Genomic DNA, 21,745 nt, shown 5'->3' with positions numbered 1-21,745 from the left:
TAGCTTGCAACCTTTGAAAAACATAGGATGGAGGTGCTGAGTGGATACTCTCTCTGAACGATATCCATGCCAGCTACTTGCTCTAAAAGGGATTTCAAAATGAACAGAATAGAATAACAGAGTTGGAAGGGACCTTGGAGGTCTTCTAGTCCAACCCCCTGCTTAGGCAGTAAACCCTACACCACTAACCACAAATTGTTATCCAACATCTTCTTAAAAACTTCCAGTGTTGGAGCATTCGCAACTTCTGGAGGCAAGTTGTTCCACTGATTAATTGTTCTGACTGTCAGGAAATTTCTCCTTAGTTCTAGGTTGCTTCTCTCCTCGATTAGTTTCCACCCGTTGCTTCTTGTCCTGCCTTCAGGTGCTTTGGAGAATAGCTTGACTCCCTCTTCTTTGGGGCAGCCCCTGAGATATTGGAAGACTGCTATCATGTCTCCCCTAGTCCTTCTTTTCATCAGACTAGCCATACCCAGTTCCTGCAACCGTTCTTCATATGTTTTAGCCTCTAGTCCCCTAATCATCTTCGTTGCTCTTCTCTGCACTCTTTCTAGAGTCTTAAAATCTTTTTTACATTGTGGCGACCAAAACTGGATGCAATATTCCAAGTGTGGCCTTACCAAGGCCTTATAAAGTGGTATTAGCACTTCACGTGATCTTGATTCTATCCCTCTGTATATGCAGCCTAGAACTGTGTTGGCTTTTTTGGCAGCTGCTGCACACGGCTGGCTCCTATCTAAATGGTTGTCCACTAAGACTCCAAGATCCCTCTCACAGTTACTACTATTGAAACAAGGTACCACATATTACTGTACCTGTGTTTTTTGTTTTTCTTGCCTAAATGTAGAACCTTACCTTTTTCACACTTGAATTTCATTTTGTTATTTAGCGCCCAATGTTCAAGTCTGTCAAGATCCTTCTGTATCTTGAACCTATCTTCTGGAGTGTTGGCTATTCCTGCCAGCTTGGTGTCATCGGCAAATTAGATGAGTTCCCCATCTATCCCCTCGTCCAAGTCAAAAAAACTTCCAGTGTTGGAACATTTACAACTTCTGGAAGCAAGTTGTAAATGACATTAAGATTTTGTCACTGGGATTGCTTGCTTTCCTCTTTCCCCCCTCATCCTTTTGTCCGTCTGTGCTATCCCTAACAGACAATAAACTTTCAGAGAGTTGTTCTTCATTTCTCCCTAGGTTGTCTTTTGGACAAAAGTGACAACTGAGATGAGGAGCAACACACTTACAACATCCTGATATCAGAACCGAGTATAAATTCCTACCCTGCTGAAAAAAATCCTTTAGGTAGTCTCAGGCAGTCCAAACAGACAAACAAAGAGAGAGAGAGAGAGAGAGAGAGAGACAGAAACAGAGAGAGACAGAGAGAGAAACAGAGACACACATAGAGAGAGGCAGAGACAGAGAGAGAGACAGAGAGAGAGACAGAGAGTCAGAGAGAAACAGAGAGAGAGAGAAAGAAAAAGGGAGAGAGAGACAGAGACAGAGACAGAGAGACAGAGAGAGAGAGGCAGAGAGAAACACAGAGAGAGAGAAAGGAAAAGGGAGAGACAGAGAGACAGAAAGCGAGAGGCAGAGACAGAGAGAGAGACGAGAGAGAGACAGAGAGAGAGAGACAGAGAGTCAGAGAGAAACAGAGAGAGAGAGAAAGGAAAAGGGAGAGAGAGACAGAGACAGAGAGACACAGAGAGAGAGGCAGAGAGAGGCAGAGAGAGAAACAGAGAGTCAGAGAGAAACAGAGAGAGAGAGAAAGGAAAAGGGAGAGAGAGACAGAGAGACAGAAAGAGAGAGGCAGAGAGAGAGAGAGAGACAGACAGAGAGAGAGAGAGACAGAGAGACAGAAAGAGAAAGGCAGAGAGAGAGAGACAGACAGAGAGAGAGAGACAGAGAGGGAGAAGAATTTCTGAAGGGAGAAACCAGCAGAGGTAATCTCACACTTACCAAGTTCTCAAAGCAGAGAAGTTTGATGGTGAGCTTGAGTTTTGAGCCTCCTTATATACCATGCAAAAGTTGAGATGGGGCCCCTGAGGCTTGCAAGAGACCATACTTAACCAAATAACCTGACACAACAATTTGCACCTAAATTCAACCCTATGTAATTTACACCTGCATGGTATCTATTTAGATGGATTATAAATCTTTGACATCCCTCTATCATGAGCTTCGAGATTATGTCTGCTTCATTTCCCATGGTGTAGGAAATGTCAAAGAGTTTGAACCCTGGAGGTGCAGCACCTGCTCTCCCATCTGGAAGATGCTGACGTTAAATTCCATAGAGCTTGGTGGAACATCTTCCTATACGTTTCTGAAGGGATTTCGATTTTGGAGGATCGATGAACAGATTAAGCACATCTCTTCTGGACAATGACGTGTCCCAATTTTGGGACTTTGTCCAGCTTGGTTGACCCGCCTGCTGTTTACAGGTAGTCCTCAATTTATGATGGACACTTAATGACTGCTCGAAGTTTTAACGGACCTCCCAAAAGCTACTTATGACCCATTTTCAAAGTTACAACTTCTGTTCGCCCACATAACTCACATTCACGAAAATTGTATTTTTGGCATTTGGCAACTGGCTCTCATTTGTGACCATTTGCATATCACTTGGGCACAGTGTATGTTTTTTTTTGCCAGTTTCTGCAATTGGCTTTCAGTTTTCAGCAAAAAAGGAGCCATCAGAGGAAATGAGTTTACTTAACAACCACAGTGTTCTCTTAACAACTGCAGTATCTGTTTAATGGCCATCATAAAAAAAAAAACGATCATTGCTTTGAGCTGGGTCATATGGTTCCTTTGACCGCAATGACTGATATTCTGGATTCAGTTGTGGTCCTAAGTCAAGGACTATCTTATTCCATAAAACTTGTACATGCTGGATAAATTTAACTGGCGAGTCAAGAAGGTTCATAGCATTCATTTATTTATCATCTAATCAGTGGTGAAATCCAATTGTTTTTTACTACCAGTTCGGTGGGCGTGGCTTGGTGGGTGTGGCAGGGGAAGGATACTGCAAAATCTCCATTCCCACCCCACTCCTGGGGGAAGGATATTGCAAAATCTCTATTTCCACTGCACTCTGGGGCCAGCCAAAGGTGGTATTTGCTGGTTCTCTGAATTCCTCAAAATTTCTGCTACCAGTTCTCCAGAATCTGTCAGAACCTGCTGGATTTCACCCCTGCTTCTAATGATGATGGTTTCGAAGACAGAATCTCAGAAAATGTGACTCCAGACCCAACTCTGCCAATACCCACAACCAATAATGAGTTGTGTGAACCTTCAAACATAACATCTAAAAACAAATCAGGGGTGGGCTGCTGGGGCTTCTCAGGGGTTTGGGATAACGTCTAGCTAAGATTCTGTGCAGTTTGGAGAACCCCTAAATTCCACTCCTGGCTGGCCCCGTCCATCGGTCCCCTCCCAGGAGTGCCCACATGGCCCATTTTGGATGCAGGTAAGTGCAGGGCATGTGCGGAGGCTCAGGGAGGGCGAAAAATGGCCCTACTGGAAGTTCAGGAAGACTGGAAACAGGCCCGTTTCTGGCCTCCAGAGGGCCTCCGGAGCCTGGGGAGGCCATTTTCGCCATCCCGGAGGCACAAAAAATGCTTCCGAAGCCCAGGGAGGGTAACATTGCCTCCCTCCCCCGCTGTGATGCAGGAGGCTGATTAGGCCATGCCCACCATGGCCACGCCCACTTAGCAACCAGGCAGAGAACCCCTTGCTAAAAGTTTTTGAAGCCCACCCCTGACACAAAATCCAGGATTTTGTACCACATTCTGGAAAACAGAGCATCGAGGGTCATCGTAAGTAGATACATCTACACAAAATTGCATTGATCATGAAGATTAGATGGTCATGAAGATGAAGATTTGGCTTCTCAAGTGACCCATATATTCTATTTCATTTCCTGAAAATGAACCGTCAACCCAAACATTCAGCCTTAAGCTGTTGGATAACACAAGAGTTGCTCTTTCTTATTTCCACCCATGAAAGGAAGTTTCCTGCAATTACGAAGCAGGTGGATGGTTCAGAACCTGATGAAGACATCACTCATGTGAAAAAATCTTTGCCGAGGGGAGGTTTAATAACGTCAAAATAATTAAAACATGACAAGAGACAGATGTTCTTACCAAGAGGGCCTCAGGTTCCATCGTAAAAACTCATCGCTGAGATGGAAAGGAGGCCACGTTGTACATTTACTCAGGCAAATCCAACTCTAGCATTTGGATATTTCATGATGCCCCTAGCTGGAGAGCTTTGGCTCTTCTCATTTCATCCTTTAAAAAAAAAAAAAAGTTGTCAAGAATGTCAACTTTGGAAGGAAGGAAATGTTTCAAAGCTGGAGAACAGTTGGATCACTTGGCATGGTTGACCGCCATTTCTTGAAAAAGACTCTCCTGGCCAGCTAACACAATCCTGGGTTTTATAAACAGAGGCATAGAATCGAGATCACGTAACGTGTTAATGTTGTTGTTAGTTGCGAAATCATGTCCGACCCACATTCCTTCAGGCCTTCCTGTCCACTACCACCCTCTACCATCCTCTGGAGTCCATTTAAGATCATGCCGACTGCTTCAGTGACTCCATCCAGCCACCTCATCCTGTCGTCCCTTTCTTCTTTTGCCCTCCATCGTTCCCAGCATTAGGCTCTTCTCCAGGGAGTCCTTCCTTCTCATTAGGTGGCCAAAGCATTTGAGTTTCACCTTCAGGATCTGGCCTTCTGAAGAGCAGTCAGGGTTGATCTCCTCTAGGACTGACCGGTTGGATTGCCTTGCAGTCCTAGGATACCTCTCCGTCGTTAAATGAGCATCATGCAGGGGTGAAATTCAGCAGGTTCTGACAGGTTCTGGAGAACCAGTAGCGGAAATTTTGAGGAGTTCAGAGAACCGGCAAATACCACCTCTGGCTTGCCCCAGAGTGAGGAGGAAATGGGGATTTTGCAATATCCTTCCCCAGTAGTGGAGAGGGAATGGGGATTTTGCAGTATCCTTCCCTGCCACTCCCACCAAGCCACGCTCACAGAACCAGTAGGAAAAAAATTTGAATTTCACCCCTGGCACCATGGTTATTAAGCGAATCTATTGACTGCAATTATACTTTTTAAACAAACAGGAACTAAAGACACTTTAGAAAAAAGGTTACAAATTGTAGTCACATATCGATGGACTGTTGCCAATGGCTGTAAATGAATGCGATCCCATGACCATAAGGAGATCCAGCCATCGTAACTGGATCATAAGGAACCCTGGGGAAGCCATTGTAAATTAAAACTGCTGCTAAGCCACCGGTCGTAAGTTGAGAACTACCAATAACGAACAGCTTGTGATCATACAGTTAGTCCTCAACTTATGACCACAATTGCACCCACAATATTTCCATTGCTCAGCATGACAGCTGTTAAGTGAGTTTTGCCTCGTTTTGCGACCTTTCTCACCACAGTGGTTAAGTGAGTAACACGGTTGTGAAGTGAATTTTATAGTGTGGTAACCAAAATTGGATGCAGTGCTCTAGGTGTAGTCTTACTAAGGAATAATTCATTATTTCCATTTCTCTTTCAGTTAGCATCAGTCATTGTCATGATAAAACTTAAACTTGTTGAGAAACATTTATTGCCTCTGGAAATTTCTATCGTTCTTTAATTAAAATTCCTTTGCTTGAATCTTGCCCAGCTGCTCAAACATTTTCCGAAGCAAATCTGGTGTAATTCTCTTCTTTGAAGGTTGCTCTAGCGATCCACTTCTCACTTGCATTCTTGCCACTTCTCCAGTGGTTTCCATTATGATATTATAATCCAAACATTAAAGTGTCTCAAATAAGGCAAAATCCATCCATCCATCCATCGACCCATCCATTTTTTCAACCAAGGCTTCCAAGAGGTCACCATTCCCAGGCCGATGAGTTCCTTCTCTGCATAACTTTGGGGAACCAGCTAAAGTCAGTGCAATTTTGCCATCTATTGGTGGTATATCTTTGAAAATCAGCACCTATGTCACGTATGTCTTAGGTTCCCTCATCATTTCCTGGTAGATCAGACTATGAAACCAATACCATGTGTTCAGTGGTGAAATGTAAAATTTGTTGCTACCGGTTCTGAGGTTGTAAAAAAAAAAAAGGTTTTAAAAGCCTCTGACGATCAGGCAACTCAGCTGGGATCATCAGAGGCTTTTAAAAGAAAAAAAAAGCCTCTGATGATCAGGCAACTCAGCTGGGATCGTCAGAGGATTTTAAAACCTCTTAGGCCGAAGAGGTGGTAGAAAAAATGCTTTTAAAAGCCTCTGACGATCCCAGCTGAGCCATGCAATCATCAGAGGCTTTTTTTTTTTTTTGACTTTTAAAAGTATTTTTTCAGCCGAAGAGGTTGTAGAAAAAATACTCTAATTTTTTTTTTTTTTAAAGCCTCTGATGATTGCGAGGCTCAACTGGGCATGGGGGCGGGGAAGGGATTTTTGCTACCGGTTTTCCGAACCACCCGCCTCCATCGCTACCGGATTGGGTGATCCGGTCCGAACTGGGAGCATTTCACCCTTGCATGTATTATGACAACGTTATTATTGCAAGATCTTGGCAGGGATTCTACTTCCTGTCCTTCAAGACACACACACCCCGCCCCCTACCTCCTGTCCTCCAAGACCCCCCCCCCCCCCGCCCTCTACAGGATCAAAAAAAACACCATTGCTTTGTTTAGGATGGTGTCAGGAGCAAATAATCAAGATTGTTTGTTGGGTTCAAAGCACAGAAGATGTTGTGGCCTTCACACAAGAATCTAATCCACTGGCCATCAGTGCTAAATTAGTGCCAGATAAGAATCAATGGCTTGAGTGTCTTGTGGCAACACGACGATTCCAATACTGATGACATGTTTTACTCCTCCCTTCGGCTTTGCCTACTCTTCTCCTCCAGATAGGTCTAGCTGTTCTGACCCAGCCTTCAACCAAGTAATGATAAGCCATTTACTCGTGAGTAAAACAACCTCCTTTTCATAACAGGGCAGTAGCAGTCTTTTATTCATGGGGATAAACAAAATATCAAATGAAATTATTCCCAACAAACCTGGGTTGAGCCAAGGAGTCCGAATTGCTTGCCGTGAATTAGAAATGAACGGTTGTCTGTGACCCTTCCTATTTATTTCCCAGACAAGGAGGGGCTGGCTAGTGTCTGTGACTTCTTTTCCCTGAGAGCCGGCTCATTGCCTTCCGTTGCTCTCCTCTCCTCTCTATGCATATGCGCATCTAGGATGGGCCCCATCTGTTCCTCCTCCTCCTCCCCTCACTCAGCTCAAGCCCTGAAGACAGCTGCCTCTCCACCTGGGGAGGATGGAAGGCCCAAGCTTTCCCTCCACCACAGGAGTGCTATTCAGCAGGTTCTGGCAGGTTCTGGAGAACCGGTAGCAGAAATTTTGAGTAGTTTGGAGAACTGGCAAATACCACCTCTGGGAATGGAGATGTTGCAATATCCTTCCCCCAGGAGTGGGGGGGGAATGGAGATTTTGCAGTATCCTTCCCCCAGGAGTGGGGTGGGAATGGAGATTTTGCAGTATCCTTCCCTTGGAGTGGGGTGGTAATGGAGATTTTGCAATATCCTTCCCCCAGGAGTGAGGTGGGAATGGGGATTTTGTAGTATCCTTCCCCTGGATTGGGGTGGGAATGGAGATTTTTCAGTATCCTTCCCCTGCCATGCCCACCAAGCCACACCGTGCCCACCAAGCCACGGCCACAGAACCAGTCATAAAAAAAATTGAATTCCACCACTTCTCCACCTTCACCTCCTCTGGCTCTGCAGCTGTCTCTGCCAGCAGCCAATGGGCCACAACACTAGCCAGGGAAGTCTGGGTCAGAGCAGAGCAATTAAGGAGATCTGACATAACCGGGAACTTGGATCCGAGGAGGAGGAGGATCTAACAAGGAAGAACTACAAAAGAAACAGATGTTGATGCTGCAGTGAATCTTTAATAGATAGAAATTTTTGAGAACATTTGCCATGAAATTGGGGTCCAACACCCCAAGGAGGAGTGGTGGGATCCCATCGGAGGCTAGGAAATCAGGACAAGGAGATGTTGGAGGCAGAAGAGAAAGATCAAACCCAGATTTGGCAATATCGCCAGATAGATTTCCACAACTTCAAGGAGCCCACGGAGAAAGAGAATCCATCCAGAATGCAAGCTTTTCTTCATGGTTCAGCGAAGGCTATCACCAGGAGGTGAAAGAAAGCAAAGGATGAAATAGAAAAGCTTGAAGAACAGGAGAAAGTTTTTGGATCTTGGATAAGCAGAGCATTTGGAATATTTAGGGATCAACATAGGGATGCTTGAGATGACGGGCACCCAGGTCTATGAGATCTTCGTCGTAAACTCAGGTCGCAAGAGTCTGTTGCCGGTGGTCCCCCTGGGAGCAGACATGTCCTTCCTATCTACAGGGACCGCATGGGCTGCAAGGGAAGTATCTGAGCCTGGAGCTTCCACCAGAAGAGCCACCACCACACGCGGTGTATCCTCCTACACGAATCGGCTCACACGTGGCAGCAAGGACGGCCCCTGGAACGACAATGTTGAACGGAGCTGGCTGGATCACGATTTCAGATGGAGGGGTCTGGTTGACGCAGCTCACATTGGCCCCAGGGGCTAAGCCCAGGCTGGCCGCTGACACAGAACCACCCCCAGAGCCAAGTCCATAAGAGCCAAGTCCACATGAGGTCAGAGACCCCAAGCCGCCCACTGGGTAGCAAACTGGAGGGCTGCAGGAAGGAACGCAGGTGGGTATAGCACAGGTTGGGGGACAGCAGCAGGACATCTTGAGAAAGATGGAGGAATGTCTGAAAAGAAACACAACATTGTTTTATTCAGGGTGGTTCGGGAAGAGGGAAGACAATCGTCAAACATGACATGGAAAGTATCAAGCAGAGGATGGAGGAAGGTTCCTTCTGTGGGCTTCCATCTAGTTCCATTGACCTCTTTTGAGAACGTCATTCTAGCCCTTCTTGGCCATTGGCTAGATGCTACCCCATCACACTAAGCCTCTCACTTCTTATTTCCAGTATCTAATGTCCCTTTAGAGCTTGCAAATTTTGGAAAATATGGAACTGGTAGGTCCACATCTTGTGTACTCCCAACATGGCTATACGAGAATTGAAAATGATTACTGAAGGTAGACCTCTGTCCAAAGAGAAGAAACAGCAATCTTCAGCCTAGTTAAATCTCTTAGGGATTCTAAGTAATATTAAGGCCTTCCCATCCCTCATCAACCCTTTGTCTTTCTGTGCTCTCCCAAATGGATTATATACCTCCAGAGAGTTATTCTTGATTTTTCCTTTTGATATCTGTTAGTAAAATGTGCATTGAGATGATGCTTATACAACACCTTGGCAGAATATAGATTTCTACCCAGCTCAATAAAATCATGAGGAATCCAAGGAGAGAAGGGGAGAGAGAGACACACACACACACACACACACAGAGAGAGAGAGAGACAAACAGAGAGAGAGAGAGAGACAGAGAGACACAGAGGGAGACAGAAAGAGACAGAGAGAAAGTCAGAGAGAGAGACAGACAGAGAGACAGAGAGACAGAGACAGAAAGAGAGACAGAGACAGCGACAGAGAGACACTGAGAGAGAGACAGAGAGAGGGTCAGAGAGACAGAGAGTCAGAGTCAGAGAGACAGAGAGACAGAGAGACAGAGAGACAGAGAGAGACAGACAGACAGACAGACAGACAGACAGACAGACAGACAGAGACAGAGACAGAGACAGAGACAGAGACAGAGACAGAGACAGAGAGACAGAGAGACAGAGAGACAGAGACAGAGACAGAGACAGAGACAGAGACAGAAAAAGAGAGACAGAAAGAGAGAGAGAGAAAGAGAGAGAGAGACAGAGACAGAGACAAAAAGAGAGACAGAGACAGAGAGAAACAGAGAGACAGAGAGACAGAGAGACAGAGAGACAGAGAGAGAGAGACAGAGACAGAGTCAAGGATTTCTGAAGGAAGAAACCAACAGAGCCAATTCCATCACTTACCAAGTTCTGCAAGCAGTTGAATGGAGAATCAGAGATGAGCTGATGGTCAACCTGAAGACCAAACATCCTTATATACTGTGCAAAAGTTGAGGTGGGGCCCCTGAGCCTCACAAGTGAACATAAATAACAATAATTAACTAAATTGCCCGACTCATCAGTTTGCACCCCAATTCAGCTCTATATAATTTATATCTGCACGGTGCCTATTAGACCTGAATTATAAGCCTACCACATCTTTTTATCATAGCTTCAATGACTTTTGAAATTCTTGGCTCATCCACTTCATTTCCCCTCGTATAGAATTATAAGTCTAGGGTTTGAAACCTTAGGATGCAGCACCTGGTCTCCCAATTTGGATGATGCTAATGTTTAATTTCATAGAGTTTGGTGGAACATCGTGATGCATCGTGACTGTTTGTAGTTATGACAGAGCCCCTCAAAATTCTGGACTCAATTATGGTCCTAAGTCAAGGACTATCCGTATTCCATAAAACACAATTTTGGGTGAATTTGACAGTGGGGTCAGGAAGGTTCTCAGCAATCATCTATATCCATCTTCTAATGAGGAAGAAGGTTCCCAGGATAGAATCTCAGAAAACGTGTCTCCAGAACAAGGGTGGGCTTCACAAATTTTAGCAAGGGGTTCTCTGCCCAGTTGCTGGGTGGGCATTGCCATGGTGGGCGTGGCCTAATCGGCCTCCTGCACCATGGTGGTGTGCTTTTGCCCTCCCCAGGCTCCAGAGGTTTTCCTCGAGCCTCCGGGACAGCGAAAACAGCCTCCCCAGGCTACGGAGGCTCTCTGAGGCGGGAAACAGACCTATTTCTAGCCTTCCTGAACTTCCAATATGCCTGGTTTTTTCCCCTCTCGAGCCTCCGTGTGCTCTCTGCACTTACCTGCATCCAAAACGGGCTGCGTGGGGACTCCTGGAGGGTTGGGGTGGACGGGGCCAGCCAGGAGTGTTATTAACCGATTAACAGAGTTGGAAGGGAATTTATAGGTAATCTAGTCCAACACCCTACTCAAACAGGAGACCCTACATCATTTCTGACAAATGGCAGTCCAATCTTTTCTTGAAAGTCTCAAGTGATGAAGCTCCCACCACTTCCGAAGGCAACTTCTGTTCCATTGGTTGATTGTTCTCACTGTCAGAAAATTCCTCCTTATTTCTAGGTTGAATCTCTCCTTGGTCAGTTTCCATCCATCGTTCCTTGTCTGGCCTTCGGGTGCTTTGGAAAACAGCTTGACCCTTTCCTCTCTGTGGCAGGCTCTCAAGTATTGGAAAATGGCTATCACATCTCCCCTGGTCCTTCTCTTCACTAGACTAGCCGTACCCACTTCCTGTAACCGTTCATCGTATGTTTTAGAACTCCAGTCCTCTAATCCTCTTGGTTTCTCTTCTCTGCACTTTTTCTAGAGTCTCAACATCTTTTTTATAGTGTGGTGACCAAAACTGGATGCAGGATTCTAGGTGTGGTCTTACTAAGGCTTTATAGAGTGGTATTTGTATCTCACTTGATCTTGATTGTCTCCCTCTGTTAATTCAATTTAGGATTGCATTGGCCTTTTTTTACTGCTGGCTCATATTCAGCTGATTGTCCACTAAGACTCCAAGATCCTTCTCACAGTCACTGCTATTAAGCCTGGTTTCCCCCAGTTTATGTGTGTGCTTTTGGGTTTTCTTACCTAAATGTAAGACTTTACTTTTCTCTACACTGAATTTCATTTTGCTAGATAGAACCCAGTATTCAAGTCTGTCAAGATCCATCTGGATCTTGAGCCTATCTTCTAGCGTGTTAGCTATTCCTGCCTGTTTAGCATAATTTGCAAATTTGGTGAGTTCCCCTTCTATTCCCTCATCTAAGTGTTTATGAAGATATTGAAGAGTACTGGGCCTAAGATGGAACCTTTGGGCACCCCACTTCTTACTTCTCTCCATGTAGACTTAACCCCATTAAGGACTATTAGTTGAATATGGTTTGTCAGCCAGGTGCAAATCCATCTGGTGGTGAAGCTATCTATCCCACTTTTTTCAAGTTTACGAAGAATTAGGTTGTGGTCTACTTCGTCGAATGCCTTGCTGAAGTCTAAGTGTATTATGTCCACAGTATTTCGCTGGTCTACTAATTTAGTCATTGTTGAAGAATGAAATAAGATTGGTTTGGCATGATCTGTTTTTAACAAACTGTGCTGACTGCAAGTTATTACTTTACTTGTTTCTAGGTGTTGGCAGATCTGCTTTTTTATTATCTTTTCCAGTATCTTCCCAGGTATTGATGTTGGGCTGATTGATCTGTAGTTTCCTGGGTCTGTTTTTTTTTTCCTTTTTTGAAGATGGGTGGGATTTGGGGGTTCTCCAAACTGCACAGAACTTAGATAGAAGATCTCCCAAACCCCTACGAACTCCCAGCACCCCACCCCTGCTCCAGAACCACCTCTGGCAACACCCACAAAATCCGTTGTGTGGACCTTCAGACATAACATCTCAACACCAATCCAGAGTCTCTTTCAACATACTAGAACAGGGGTGTCAAATTCGATTTCATTGAGGGCCACATCAGGGTTGTGTTTGACTTCGGGGTGGGGAGGGGAGGGGGGCGTGGCCAACTTGACATTGTTGGGTCCACGGACCTGCCGAAGGAGCGTAGAGCGTGCTGACGAAATACAATCTGATTGGTTTATTGCCACATCCTTCAGACGGGAAAATTAAGGCTTTCTATTGGTTGTTGTTTTTGACAGCTCAGTTTATAAGAGCTGTCAACTCTTTCTAATGTAGATTTTCTGTTCAGGAGTTGCTTTTGTTGTCAATAAATGGTTCGTGTTACAAGCCGTCTCCTCATTCATGCAGACCCTCACTGAGTTTATAATAGACATCCAGGGGTGAAATGCTCCCGGTTTGGACTGGATCAGCCGATCCGGTAGTGATGGCGGTGGGTGGTTCGGAGACTCGGTAGCAAAAATCCCTGCGCGCCCCCCCCACCATACTCAGTTGAGTCACACGATCATCAGAGGCTTTTTTTTCTTACTTTTAAAAGCATTTTTTCTATAACCTTTTCCGAAGAAAAAATGCTTTTAAAAGTAAAAAAAAAAAAAAAAAAAAAGCTTCTGATGATCGCGCGGCTCAGCTGGGATCGTCAGAGGCTTTTCAAAGCATTTTTTTCTGCAACCTCTTGGCCGAAGAGGTGGTAAAAAAAATGCTTTGAAAAGTCACTGGCAACTCCCAGCTGAGTTGCCTGATCGGCAGAGAGGCTTTTCAAAGCATTAGAAAAAATGTTTTGAAAAGTTAAAAAAAAAGAAAAAAAAGAAAAGTTGGCCACGCCCACCCAGTCACATTAACCCCACCACCACCACCAAGCCACGCCCACAGAACCGGTAGTAACAAATTTTACATTTCACCCCTGTAGACATCATTTGTGTCAGGGCCGGAGCACTCTGGCAGCAAAAGTGAGTTCCCGAGCTCCATTTTTGGCTGCGATGACCTCCTGCAACCATCTGCCAAGGAAAACGGATTTCGGAAGGGCCACATGTGACTCTTCATTGGCAGAGGCCTAGTCAGAATAGCAACAGTAAGAATGTGACTGAATCCTGAGGTTTTGGACTAAACACTATCTTGGCAGAAGATTGGGAAACAACATTTGCAGTTCCAGAGACGATGCCAGATATTATTTTTGCAGCTTCTCATCTCAATCGCCTCAATCCCATTGACCTCTATTCAACCTATCCCCTCCTATGGAGCTGAACTAAAAGTTGAAGCTTGCCCAAATGTTAGCATGTTAACTTGGTAAGATTTCTATGGTATCAAAAGCCAGCCCAAACCACCATCCACATCCCGAAGGGTAGGTTGTCTAAAGAAACTTGCAAGGTTAACAAAACTGAGTTACACATTTGGATTTGACTTCTGTAAGTCACCTGGAGTCACTGTGAGTGAGTTGGGCAGCCACACAAAAACCTTTGCTAATGAATAAGTAAGAGATTGAGACATCATGAAGATAAGAGAGCAAAAGATTAGAGAGATTTTGCAATATCCTTCCCCCAGGAGTGGGGAGGGAATGTGGATTTTGCAGTATCCTTCCTTTTGAGTGGGGTGGGAATGTGGATTTTGCAGTATCCTTCCTTTTGAGTGGGGTGGGAATGGAGATTTTGCAATATCCTTCCCCCAGGAATGGGCCACAGCACTAGCCAGGGAAGTCTGGGTCAGAGCAGAGCAATTAAGGAGATCTGACATAACCGGGAACTTGGATCCTCCTCCGAGGAGGATCTAACAAGGAAGAACTACAAAAGAAACAGATGTTGATGCTGCAGTGAATCTTTAATAGATGGAAATTTTTGAGAACATTTGCCATGAAATTGGGGTCCAACACCCCAAGGAGGAGTGGTGGGATCCCATCGGAGGCTAGGAAATCAGGACAAGGAGATGTTGGAGGCAGAAGAGAAAGATCAAACCCAGATTTGGCAATATCGCCAGATAGATTTCCACAACTTCAAGGAGCCCACGGAGAAAGAGAATCCATCCAGAATGCAAGCTTTTCTTCATGGTTCAGCGAGGGCTATCACCAGAAGGTGAAAGAAAGCAAAGGATGAAATAGAAAAGCTTGAAGAACAGGAGAAAGTTTTTGGATCTTGGATAAGCAGAGCATTTGGAATATTTAGGGATCAACATAGGGATGCTTGAGATGACGGGCACCCAGGTCTATGAGATCTTCGTCGTAAACTCAGGTCGTAAGGGTCTGTTGCCGGTGGTCCCCCTGGGAGCAGACATGTCTTTCCTATCTACAGGGACTGCATGGGCTGCAAGGGAAGTATCTGAGCCTGGAGCTTCCACCAGAAGAGCCACCACCACACGCGGTGTATCCTCCTACACGAATCGGCTCACACGAGGCAGCAAGGATGGCCCCTGGAACGACAACGTTGACCGGAGCTGGCTGGATCACGATTTCAGATGGAGGGGTCTGGTTGACGCAGCTCACATTGGCCCCAGGGGCTATGGCCAGGCTGGCCGCTGACACAGAACCACCCCCAGAGCCAAGTCCATAAGAGCCAACTCCACAGGAGGTCAGAGACCCCAAGCCGCCCACTGGGTAGCAAACTGGAGGGCTGCAGGCAGGGACGCAGGTGGGTATAGCACAGGTTGGGGGACAGCAGCAGGACATCTTGAAGAAGATGGAGGAATGTCTGAAAAGAAACACAACATTGTTTTATTGGGGGTGGTTCAGGAACAGGGAAGACAATCGTCAAACATGACATGGAAAGTATCAAACAAAGCGTGGAATTCTAAGTAATATTAAGACCTTGCCATCCCACCTCAACCCTTTGTCTTTCTATGATCTCCCAAATGGACGATATACCTCCAGAGAGTCATTCTTGATTTCTCCTTCTGATGTCTGTTAGTCAAATGTGCATTGAGATGATGCTAAACACCTTATACAACATCTTGGCAGAATATAGAGTATTCTGCCAAGCAGAGTAATATCATGAGGAAACCAAGGAGAGAAGGAGAGAGAGAGAGACATACACAGACCGAGAGACAGAGAGAGAGACAGAAAGTCAGAGAGAGAGACAGAGAGACAGAGAGACAGAGAGAGACAGAGAGACAGAGAGACAGAGACAGAGACAGAGAGAGAGACAGAGAGACAGAGCGAGACAACATGTTATACAACATCTTGGCAGAATATAGAGTATTCTGCCAGCAGATTAAAATCATGAGGAATCCAAGGAGAGAAGGAGAGAGAGAGACACACACACACACAGAGAGAGAGACAGAGAGACAGAGAGAGAGACAGAAAGTCAGAGAGAGAGACAGAGAGACAGAGACAGAGAGAGACAGCGAGACAGAGACAGAGAGAGACAGAGCGAGACAAAGAGACAAAGAGAGACAAGAGAGAGAGAGTTAAAGACACACACAGAGAGAGAGAGAGAGACAGAGAGACAGACAGAGAGACAGAGACAGAGAGAGACAGACAGACAGAGAGACAGACAGAGAGACAGACAGACAGAGAGAGAGTCAAGGATTTCTGAAGGAAGAAACCAACAGAGCCAATTCCATCACTTACCAAGTTCTGCAAGGAGTTGAATGGAGAAGCAGAGATGAGCTGATGGTCAACCTGAGGACCAAACATCCTTATATACTGTGCAAAAATTGAGGTGGGGCCCCTGAGCCTCACAAGTGGACATAAATAACAATAATTAACTAAACTGCCCGACTCATCAATTTGCACCCCAATTCAGCTCTATATAATTTATATCTGCATGGTGCCTATTAGACCTAAATTATAAGCCTACCACATCTTTTTATCATAGCTTCAATGACTTTTGAAATTCTTGGCTCATCCACTTCATTTCCCCTCGTATAGAAATATAAGTCTAGGGTTTGAAACCTTAGGATGCAGCACCTGTTCTCCTAATTTGGATGATGCTAATGTTTAATTTCATAGAGTTTGGTGGAACATCGTGATGCATCGTGACTGTTTGTAGTTATGACAGAGCCCCTCAAAATTCTGGACTCAGTTATGGTCCTAAGTCAAGGACTATCCGTATTCCATAAAACACAATTTTGGGTGAATTTGATAGTGGGGTCAGGAAGGTTCTCAGCAATCATCTATATCCATCTTCTAATGAGGAAGAAGGTTCCCAGGATAGAATCTCAGAAAACGTGTCTCCAGAACAAGGGTGGGCTTCACAAATTTTAGCAAGGGGTTCTCTGCCCAGTTGCTAGGTGGGCATTGCCATGGTGGGCGTGGCCTAGTCGGCCTCCTGCACCACAGTGGTGTGCTTTTGCCCTCCCCAGGGTCCAGAGGTTTTCCTCGAGCCTCCAGGACAGCGAAAACAGCCTCCCCAGGCTACGGAGGCCCTCTGAGGCCAGAAACAGGCCTATTTCTGGCCTTCCTGAACTTCCAATATGCCTGGTTTTTGCCCCTCTCGAGCCTCCATGTGCTCCCTGCACTTACCTGCATCCAAAACGGGCCACGTGGGTACTTCTGGCAGGGGCGGGGTGGACGGGGCCAGCCAGGAGTGTTATTAACAGATTAACAGAGTTGAAAGGAACCTTATGTTCTGTCCCCAACCACACGCACACACACCAACAGACGTTCAGGAGTTAAAGACCAAACCAGCTGGCGAAATCCTTTTCCTTATGATAACGGAACTTGGCAACAACCTAGTGGCTGCCTGCCAAGAGTTTATTATTTACAAAGAGGAGAGATAACTTCTCCCCACGTCTGATACATCAAAGGAAAGCAGCTCAATAATTACGGAACTAATCAAGTCCAGAGATATTCCAGCAAAGTCTTAAAGCAAAAGTCCGGCAATGCAGAATGGCCTGGAAGCTTTCAGCTTTGTTCATCACAAGGTTTGACTGGCCACCACGCTCCCTTTTATATCCTGTGGGGTGTGGTCCAGTGACTCAGCCTAATCTCAGGCACGCCTTTTCTTCTGTTGCACGCGTTTATCTCTGCGACGCTGGTGTGGGTCCAGCCAAGACTCATTACCCTCATCACTGTCCATCTGTGGCTGCGTGGACGTGTTTGGCCCCGGCCCTATCTCTTGCCCTTCGGGGGACACCGAAGGCATTGCCAGAGAGGAGGGTCCTGGAGAGGGAGGCCTTGCCAACTCCTCCCCTTCACTCTCGGAGTCCTCTCCTGACGATGACACAGGCTCCGGTAACGGAGCCACAACACCTTATAGGTCATTTGTCCAACCCCCTACTCAAACAGGAGACCCTACATCATTTCTGACAAATGGCAGTCCAATCTTTTCTTGAAAGTTTCACATGATGGAGCTCCCACCACTTCCGAAGGCAACTTCCGTTCCATTGGTTGATTATTCTCACTGTCAGAAAGTTCTACCTCATTTCTAGGTTGAATCTCTCCTTGGTCAGTTTCCATCCATTATTCCTTGTCTGGCCTTCAGGTGCTTTGGAAAACAGTTTGACCCCCTCCTGTCTGTGGCAGCCCCTCAAGTATTGGAAGACGGCTATCATGTCTCCCCTGGTCCTTCTCTTCACTAGACTAGCCGTACCCAGTTCCTGTAACCGTTCATCGTATGTTTTAGCCTCCAGTCCCCTAATCCTCTTGGTTTCTCTTCTCTGCACTTTTTCTAGAGTCTCAACATCTTTTTTATAGGGTGGTGACCAAAACTGGATGCAGAATTCTAGGTGTGATCTTACTAAGGCTTTATAGAGTGGTATTAGTACCTCACTTGATCTTGATTGTCTCCCTCTGTTAATGCAATTTAGGATTGCATTGGCCTTTTTTTACTGCTGGCTCATATTCAGCTGATTGTCCACTAAGACTCCAAGATCCTTCTCACAGTCACTGCTGGTTTCCCCCAGTTTATGTGTGTGCTTTTGGGTTTTCTTATCTAAGTGTAGGACTTTACTTTTCTCTACATTGAATTTCATTTTGTTAGATTGGGCCCAGTGTTCAAGTCTGTCAAGATCCATCTGGATCTTGAGCCTATCTTCTAGGGTGTTAGCTATTCCTGCCTGTTTAGCATCATCTGCAAATTTGGTCAGTTTTTTTTTTTTTTTTTTAATTTGATTTATATGCCGCCCTTCTCCGGAGACTCAGGGCGGCTTACAATGCGCTAAGCAATAGCCTTCATACTTTTGTATATTTATACAAAGACAGCTTATTGCCCCCACAAACTGGGTCCTCAATTTACCTACCTTAGAAAGGATGGAAGGCTGAGTCAACCTTGAGCCTGGCAAGATTCGAACTAGCAGTAATTGCAGGCAGCTGGATGATAATAACAGGCTATTAGTCTGCTGTGCCACCAGGCTCTTTCCCCTTCTGTTCCCTCATCTAAGTCGTTTATGAAGATATTGAAGAGTATTGGGCCTAAGACGGAACCTTGGGGTACCTCACTGCTTACTTCTCTCCATGTAGACTTAAACCCATTAAGGACTATGTTAGGAAATAGCTATTGCCTAACTGGTTGGGTTGGCAACATATATAAACCATCAATGAATGTTTGCAGATGAAATGTAAGGTACAGCTTTAAGACTGTAATGCTGTATTGCATCATACGGTATTCTGATTGGCTAGCTCTGTAGCCAATGGATTTAAGAGGAAGCTTGAATCATGGCTTATTGTTCTTATTACATTATTATTGCTACCTCTGCTCCTCTTTGCCTGTTCTCTCTGCGTGATCACTGCTTGATCATTGCTACTTGTTGTTTTCTACTGTTTTAATGATTGTTTTACTGCTGTACTTGTTCCTGTTTGCAACTCCAAAAAAGAACTGTTTTATTGCATATGACTACAACAGCTGGTAAGAAGACTTTGTTCTTGGAATATCCCTGGATTGACAAATTAACTATCTTTATCTGTGTATGACCTGGATTGTTTATTGGACTTTGCTTTACTTTTTCCTAAAAGTAAAAGAATATCACAACTCAGTGTGTCTGTGTATCTTCCTGGATATTGATATTAGGCTGATTGATCTGTAATTTCCTGGGTCTGTTTTTTTTTCTTTTGGGAAGATGGGTGGGATTTGCGGGTTCTCCGAACTGCATAGAATCTTAGCTAGAGGATCTCCCAAACCCCTACAAACTCCCAGCAGCCCACCCCTGCTCCAGAATCATCTCTGGCAATGCCCACAAAATCAGTTGTGTGGACCTTCAGACATAACATCTCAACACCAATCTAGAGTTTCTTTCAACATACTAGAACAGGGGTGTCAAATTCGATTTCATTGAGGGCCACATCAGGGTTGTGTTTGACTTCGGGGTGGGGAGGGGAGGGGGCGTGGCCAACTTGACATTGTTGGGTCCACGGATCTGCCGAAGGAGCGTAGAGCGTGCTGGCAAAACACGATCTGATTGGTTTATTTCCGCATCCCTTCAGGCGGGAAAATTAAGGCTTTTTATTGGTTGTTGTTTTTGACAGCTCAGTTTATAAGAGCTGTCAACTCTTTCTAATGTAGATTTTCTGTTCAGGAGTTGCTTTTGTTGTCAATAAATGGTTTGTGTTACAAGCCGTCTCCTCATTCATGCAGACCCTCACTGAGTTTATAATAGACATCATTTGTGTCAGGGGCACCTGTGATGGCCCAAGCACTCTGCCAGCAAAAGTGGGCTCCCGAGCTCCATTTTTGGCTGCGATGACCTCTCGCAACCCTCTTGTTAGGAAATGGCTGTTTCCTAACTAGTTGGTCAGCCAATATATAAACTATCAATACCTGTTTGTCAAAAGGTTTTATTGCTTTAAGACTGTATTGCATCATCCTGTATCCTGATTGGCTAAGCTCTGTAGCCAATGTACTTAAGGGGAAGCCTGAATCATGGCTTGTTGAACAGTACGCCATTTTATCTGCTTATTTGCTGTTACTCTCTACTTGATCTCTCTGCAGTATCACTGTTTGATCATTGCTACTTGTAGTTTACTACTATTTATTGAATGTTTTAATACTGAACTTGTTCCTGTTTGAAATTCAAGAAGAACTGTTTTATTGTGTAATGACAACAACTGGTAAGAAGACTTTGTACTTGGAATATCCCTGAATTGATATTTTAACTAGCGCCTTATTTGTGTAATACTTGGATTGTTATTGGACTTTGCTTTACTTTTTTCTAAAAATAAAAGACTACCACAACTCAGTGTGTCAGTATATTAACGGTGGTTATTCACCCTCAGCCGCTTTAATGTGCATACTCAAGGGGTACTCTGCTCAATAACCCATAACATCGGTTATGAGCCACAAAAAATCCTTTGCTAATGAATAAGTAAGAGATTGAGACATCATAAAAATTGGAAAGCAAGAGATTAGAGAGATTTTGCAATATCCTTCCCCCAGGAGTGGGGTGGGAATGGAGATTTTGCAATATCCTTCCCCCAGGAGTGAGGTGGGAATGGGGATTTTGTAGTATCCTTCCCCTGGAGTTGGGTGGGAATGGAGATTTTTCAGTATCCTTCCCCTGCCATGCCCACCAAGCCACGGCCACAGAACCAGTCATAAAAAAAATTGAATTCCACCACTGCTCCACCTTCACCTCCTCTGGCTCTGCAGCTGTCTCTGCCAGGAGCCAATGGGCCACAACACTAGCCAGGGAAGTCTGGGTCAGAGCAGAGCAATTAAGGACATCTGACATAACCGGGAACTTGGATCCTCCGAGGAGGAGGATCTAATAAGGAAGAACTACAAAAGAAACAGATGTTGATGCTGCAGTGAATCTTTAATAGATGGAAATTTTTGAGAACATTTGCCATGAAATTGGGGTCCAACACCCCAAGGAGGAATGGTGGGATCCCATCGGAGGCTAGGAAATCAGGACAAGGAGATGTTGGAGGCAGAAGAGAAAGATCAAACCCAGATTTGGCAATATCGCCAGGTAGATTTCCACAACTTCAAGGAGCCCACGGAGGAAAAGAATCCATCCAGAATGCAAGCTTTTCTTCATGGTTCAGCGAGGGCTATCACCAGGAGGTGAAAGAAAGCAAAGGATGAAATAGAAAAGCTTGAAGAACAAGAGAAAGTTTTTGGTTCTTGGATAAGCAAAGCGTTTGGGACATTTTAGACGGATCAACGTAGGGATGCTTGAGATGACGGGCACCCAGGTCTATGAGATCTTCGTCGTAAACTCAGGTCGTAAGAGTCTGTTGCCGGTGGTCCCCCTGGGAGCAGACATGTCCTTCCTATTTACAGGGACTGCATGGGCTGCAAGGGAAGTATCTGAGCCTGGAGCTTCCACCAGAAGAACCACCACCACACGCGGTGTATCCTCCTACACG

This window comes from Pituophis catenifer, unplaced genomic scaffold (genome assembly GCF_029215685.1).
Source record: "Pituophis catenifer annectens isolate HBS135680 unplaced genomic scaffold, rPitCat1.0.hap2 SCAF_10, whole genome shotgun sequence".
Taxonomy (NCBI): Eukaryota; Metazoa; Chordata; class Lepidosauria; order Squamata; family Colubridae; genus Pituophis; species Pituophis catenifer.
This window is presented reverse-complemented; position numbering follows the sequence as displayed.